We start from the raw sequence: 6,000 nt of genomic DNA, 5'->3' as shown, positions 1-6,000 counted from the left end.
GTGGGGGCGGGCAGGGGGGGGGGGGGGAGGGGTGGGGGAGGGGGTGGGGGGGGGGGGGGGGGGGTGTGAGGGTGTGGGGTGGGGGGGGGGGGGTGTGGGGTGTGGGGTTGTAGGGTGAGGGGTGTGGGGGGTGTGGGGTGGGGGGTGTGGAGGGTGTGGGGTGAGGGGCGTGGAGGGTGCGGGGTGGGGGGTGTGGGGTGTGGGGGTGCAGGGTGAGGGGTGTGGAGGGTGGGGGGAGTGGAGGGTGCGGGGTGGGGGGTGCGGGGTGTGGGGGTGTAGGGTGAGGGGTGTGGAGGGTGCGGGGTGGGGGGTGTGGGGTGTGGGGGTGTAGGGTGAGGGGTGTGGAGGGTGGGGGGTGTGGAGGGTGCGGGGTAGGGGGTGTGGGGGTTGGGGGGTGGGGGGTGTGGAGGGTGTGGGGTGGGGGGTGGGGGGTGTGGGGTGTGGGGTTGTAGGGTGAGGGGTGTGGGGGGTGTGGGGTGGGGGGTGTGGAGGGTGTGGGGTGAGGGGCGTGGAGGGTGCGGGGTGGGGGGTGTGGGGTGTGGGGGTGCAGGGTGAGGGGTGTGGAGGGTGGGGGGAGTGGAGGGTCGGGGTGGGGGTTGTGGGGGGTGGGGGGATTGTGGTGGGTGCAGGGCGGGGGGTGTGGGGTGGGGGAGTGGGGGTGTGCAGGGTGGGGCGTGCAGGGTTCGGGGTGTGGAGGGTGCGGGGTAGGGGGTGTGGGGGTTGGGGGGTGGGGGGGTTGTGGGGGGTGCAGGGTGGGGGGGTGGTGGGTGTGAGGCGGGGGGATGTGGGGTGGGGGGGTGGGGGTGTGCAGGGTGGGGGGTGCAGGGTGGGGGTATGGAGGATTGGGGGTGGGGTTGTGGGGGTGGGGTGTGCAGGGTGGGGCTGTGGGGGGTGGGGCTGCAGGGTGGGGCTGTGGGTGGTGGGGAGGTGCAGGGTGGGGGTGCAGGGTGGGGGTGGGGGGCGTTGGGGGTGCAGTGTGGGGATTTGTTAGCTTTTAGGCCCTTAGGTTTCTCTAATTTTTTTGTGCTGATGTGAACCACTGTACTGCCCTCAGCCTTATTGGCTCCTGGGTCACCATCGGTCCTGGGTAACAACTTATATTTTATACCATGAAGACAGACATAAATATTTATTCAATGTCTCTGCCATTTCCACATTCGCCATGTTAATGTTCCCGTTTCTGCTTCTAAGAAACCAATATTTACTTTAGCTACTCTCTTCCCTTTTATACACTTTAAAAAAACCTCTTTTTTATATTTCTGGCTCGTTTACTCTCATCTTTTCCCCTTTATATCAACTTTTTCGTTACCTTTGCTGGTCACCAATACTATAAGCCTTTTCTTTTAATCTAATACTATCTTTAACTTGCTGAGTGAGCCACTGATGGATCTTTCTTGCTGAGTTTATTTTTGTTTTTAATTGGGATGTATTTTTGTTGAACATTTTGAATTGTTTCTGTCAATGTTTCCCACTGTTTCTTTATGGTCATACCTTTTAGTCTATTTACCCCATCAGCCTTAGCTGTTTTTCCCTTCATACCCTGGCAATTGGCTTTCTTTAAGATTGTTGTTTGGGGTGGGAATATATCACTTCCAACCTTAATATGGAATTAAATTGTGTTATCACAATTTCCCAGTGGATCTTTTATCATGACATTACTAATTAGCACTGCCTCATTACACAACGCTAGATCTAAAACAACTTTAACTTCCAGACCACCTTTGCCAATTTGACTTGTCCAGCCTTTGTGAATATTAAATTCCCCAAGATTATTATTGTCTTTGTTACTAGCTCCAATAATACCATGTCCATCGGTAGAACTACTATATAGCAGCCGATAAACTACTTCCACCCGCATTTTCTGACCTATATTGATTCTACTACCTGATTTCCAGCATCCAGAGCCCTTCTTACAACTGACCTTATGTCAACCTTTACTATCAGGCCTGTTCCTCCTCCTTTTCCATTCTGTCTGTCTGGCTGAAGTGCTCAAATCCCAGGGGCCATGAGGCTGAGTGAAGGAATTAGGCTAAAGTAAGGAGTCAACTACCAGGGAAGAGCACCGAATAGACAAGAGAGAATTAGTGGTGGCTCCCGGTTGAGAGGGAATTGAGGAATACGATGAGGAAGGATTGAGGCATAAGGTGCGAGCAATATGACTTCAAATGGATGAGCACTTGAGGGAAATAAACTTGTAGGGTTAATGGGGATAGACTGCCTGGATTCCTCTACAGAGGGCTGGCATTGAGCCGATGGGTCAAAGGATCTCCTGCTGTGTCATAAATGACTCTATGTGAAGAAGGAATGAAGAGATACATTGGGGCGATTGATGGGTACGGTGAGGAAAGATGGAGGGATACATGGAGGGTACAGAGGGAGGTGGGAATGGGGAGAAAGAATTGAGGGAGGTGATAAGGAGGGATTAAATTGAGTGATCTGGTGAGAAAGGATTGAGGGTATGGTGAGGAGGGACTGAGAGACATAAGAAGGAGAAATTGAGGAATATAATGAGAATAATTGAGGGTGTGTAGAAGAGGGAATGATGTATATGGTGAGGGGCATTGAGTATATGGAGAGGAGAGCATGAAGGGTATAACAGGGAGAAGTTGAGGAAATGGCGAGAGGGATTGAGAATATGGAGAAAATGGAGTGAGGGGCATGTAAAGGAGAGATTGAGGGATATGGTGTGAATAGTTGAGGGTATGTAGAAGAGGGAGTGGGGGACATGGTGAAAAGGGTTGAGGGATAGATTTGGTGTCAACCTACAGAGGTCTGTTCACCTCCTCCCTTCTCATTGTGCCGGTCTCCAAACACTCCTTCCGGGTAAACCAGAGATTTACTGTCGTCCTTCCAGGCTAGAATATCTGATTCCGTGCTCTCACCGCAGTCTCCTCTTCAGTGCAGGGCTGTGCAGCTACTGAGAGGGACAGTCAGACTCTCGTAATGCACAGGGTATTAAATAAAACACCCGAGACACCATGTGGACATTGATGTATTTCATCCAAAACCATGAGGATTGAAATTCTGAAGCAGGCAGAATAAATAGAATGACAACAAATCAATTTCAATAAGTTACAATTTAATAAATGATGTCACAACTCTTAGTTAGAAGGTGGGTGGGGGCTGGGGGGGTGGGGGTAGGGGTGTGGTGTAGGGGTGTGGAGTAGGGGTGTGGAGTAGGGGTGGGGGTGTAGGGGTGTGGTGTAAGGGTGGGGGTGTAGGGATGTGGTGTAGGGGTGGGGGTGTAGGAGTTGGGGGTAGGGGTGGTGGTGTAGGGGTGGGAGTGAAGGGGTGGGGGTTTAGGGTTGGGTGTGTAGGGTTGGGGGTGTAGGGGTGGGGGGATAGGGGTGGGGTTGGAGGGGTGAGGGTGTGGGGGTTTAGGGGTGAGGGTGTAGGGCTGGGGGGTAGGGGTGGTGGTGTAGGGATGGGGGTGTAGGTGTGGTGTGTAGGTGTGTGGTGTAGGGGTGGGGGTGTAGGGGTGGGGGTGTAGGGGTATAGGAGTAGGGGTGGGGTGTAGGGGTGGGGATTTAGGGGTGGGGGTGTAGGGGTGTAGGGGTGTGGGGTAGGGGTGTGGGGTAGGGGTGGGGCTGTAGGGGTGTGGGGTAGGGGTGTGGGGTAGGGGTGGGGGTGTAGGGGTGTCGTGTAGGCATTTGGGTCTAGGGGTGGTGGTGTAGGTGTGGGGTTGTAGGGGTGGGGGTTAGAGGTGGTGGGTAGGTGTGGGGTGTAGGAGTGGAGGGGTAGGGGTGGGGGTGTAGGGGTTGGGGTGGGGCTGTATGTGTGGTGGGGTGGAGGTGCGGGGGGAAAAGGTGTGGGCGTGTAGGGGTGGTGTGGTAGGGGTGAGGGTGTAGGGGTGGTGTGTTGAGGGTGGGGGTGTAGGGGTTGGGGTGTAGGAGTGGGGGTGTAGGGGTGGTGTTGTAGGGGTGGGGGGTAGGGGTGGGGGGGCTAGGGGTGGGGGTGGAGGGGTGAGGGTGTGGGGGTGTAGGGGTGGGGTGTAAGGGTGAGTGTGCAGGATTGGGGGTGTAGGGTTGGGGTTGTAGGCGTGGGGTGTAGTGGTTGGGGGTGTAGGCGTGTGTTGTAGGGGTGTGGTGTAGGGGTGTGGTGTAGGGGTGTGGTGTAGGGGTGTGGTGTAGGGGTGGGGGGGTAGGGGTGTGTATTGTAGGGGTGTGGTGTAGGGGTGGGGTGTAGTGGTTGGGGGTGTAGGGGTGTAGGTGTAGGGGTGGGGTGTAGTGGTTGGGGGTGTAGGGGTGTAGGTGTAGGGGTGGGGTGTAGTGGTTGGGGGTGTAGGCGTGTGTTGTAGGGGTGTGGTGTAGTGGTGTGGGGTAGGGGTATGGTGTAGGGGTGGGGGGGTAGGGGTGTGGTGTAGGGGTGGGGGGGTAGGGGTGTGGTGTAGGGGTGGGGGGGTAGGGGTGTGGTGTAGGGGTGGGGGGGTAGGGGTGTGTATTGTAGGGGTGTGGTGTAGGGGTGGGGTGTAGTGGTTGGGGGTGTAGGGGTGTAGGTGTAGGGGTGGGGTGTAGTGGTTGGGGGTGTAGGCGTGTGTTGTAGGGGTGTGGTGTAGGGGTGTGGGGTAGGGGTATGGTGTAGGGGTGGGGGGGTAGGGGTGTGTATTGTAGGGGTGTGGTGTAGGGGTGGGGTGTAGTGGTTGGGGGTGTAGGGGTGTAGGTGTAGGGGTGGGGTGTAGTGGTTGGGGGTGTAGGCGTGTGTTGTAGGGGTGTGGTGTAGGGGTGTGGGGTAGGGGTATGGTGTAGGGGTGGGGGGGTAGGGGTGTGTATTGTAGGGGTGTGGTGTAGGGGTGGGGTGTAGTGGTTGGGGGTGTAGGGGTGTAGGTGTAGGGGTGGGGTGTAGTGGTTGGGGGTGTAGGCGTGTGTTGTAGGGGTGTGGTGCAGGGGTGTGGGGTAGGGGTGTGGTGTAGGGGTGGGGGGGTAGGGGTGTGTATTGTAGGGGTGTGTATTGTAGGGTGTGGTGTAGGGGTGGGGTGTAGTGGTTGGGGGTGTAGGGGTGTGGTGTAGGGGTGGGGGGGTAGGGGTGTGGTGTAGGAGTGGGGGGGTAGGGGTGTGAATTGTAGGGGTGTGGTGTAGGGGTGGGGTGTAGTGGTTGGGGGTGTAGGGGTGTAGGTATAGGGGTGGGGTGTAGTGGTGGGCATGTAGGTGTGTGTTGTCAGGGTGGGGGTGTAAGGGTGTAGGTGTAGCGGTGTGTTTTAGGGGTGTGGTGTAGGGGTGGGGGTGTAGGGGTGGGGGTGTAGGTGTGGGGGTGTAGTGGTTGGGGGTGTAGGGGTGTGTTGTCAGGGTGGGGGTGTAAGGGTGTAGGTGTAGGGGTGTGTTTTAGGGGTGTGGTGTAGGGGTGGGGGTGTAGGGGTGGGGGTGTAGGTGTAGGGGTGGGGGTGTAGGTGTAGGGGTATGTTTTAGGGGTGTGGTGTAGGGGTGGGGGTGTAGGGGTGTGAATTGTAGGGGTGTAGGTGTAGGGGTGGGGGTGTAGGTGTGGGGGTGTGTTTTAGGGGTGTGGTGTAGGGGTGGGAGTGTAGGGGTGGGGGTGTAGGTGTGGGGGTGTAGTGGTTGGGGGTGTAGGGGTGTGTTGTCAGGGTGGGGTGTAAGGGTGTAGGTGTAGGGGTGTGTTTTAGGGGTGTGGTGTAGGGGTGGGGGTGTAGGGGTGGGGGTGTAGGGGTGGGGTGTAGGGGTGGGGGTGTAGGGGGTGGGGGTGTAGGTGTAGGGGTATGTTTTAGGGGTGTGGTGTAGGGGTGGGGGTGTAGGGGTGTGAATTGTAGGGGTGTAGGTGTAGGGGTGGGGTGTAGTGGTTGGGGGTGTAGGGGTGTAGGTGTAGGGGTGGGGTGTAGTGGTTGGGGGTGTAGGGGTGTAGGTGTAGGGGTGGGGTGTAGTGGTTGGGGGTGTAGGGGTGTAGGTGTAGGGGTGGGGTGTAGTGGTTGGGGGTGTAGGGGTGTAGGTGTAGGGGTGGGGTGTAGTGGTTGGGGGTGTAGGGGTGTAGGTGTAGGGGTGGGGTGTAGTGGTT

Source organism: Carcharodon carcharias, chromosome 1 (assembly GCF_017639515.1).
Source record: "Carcharodon carcharias isolate sCarCar2 chromosome 1, sCarCar2.pri, whole genome shotgun sequence".
NCBI lineage: Eukaryota > Metazoa > Chordata > Chondrichthyes > Lamniformes > Lamnidae > Carcharodon > Carcharodon carcharias.
The sequence above is the reverse complement of the archived record's forward strand: the minus strand, read 5'-3'. Positions refer to the sequence as shown.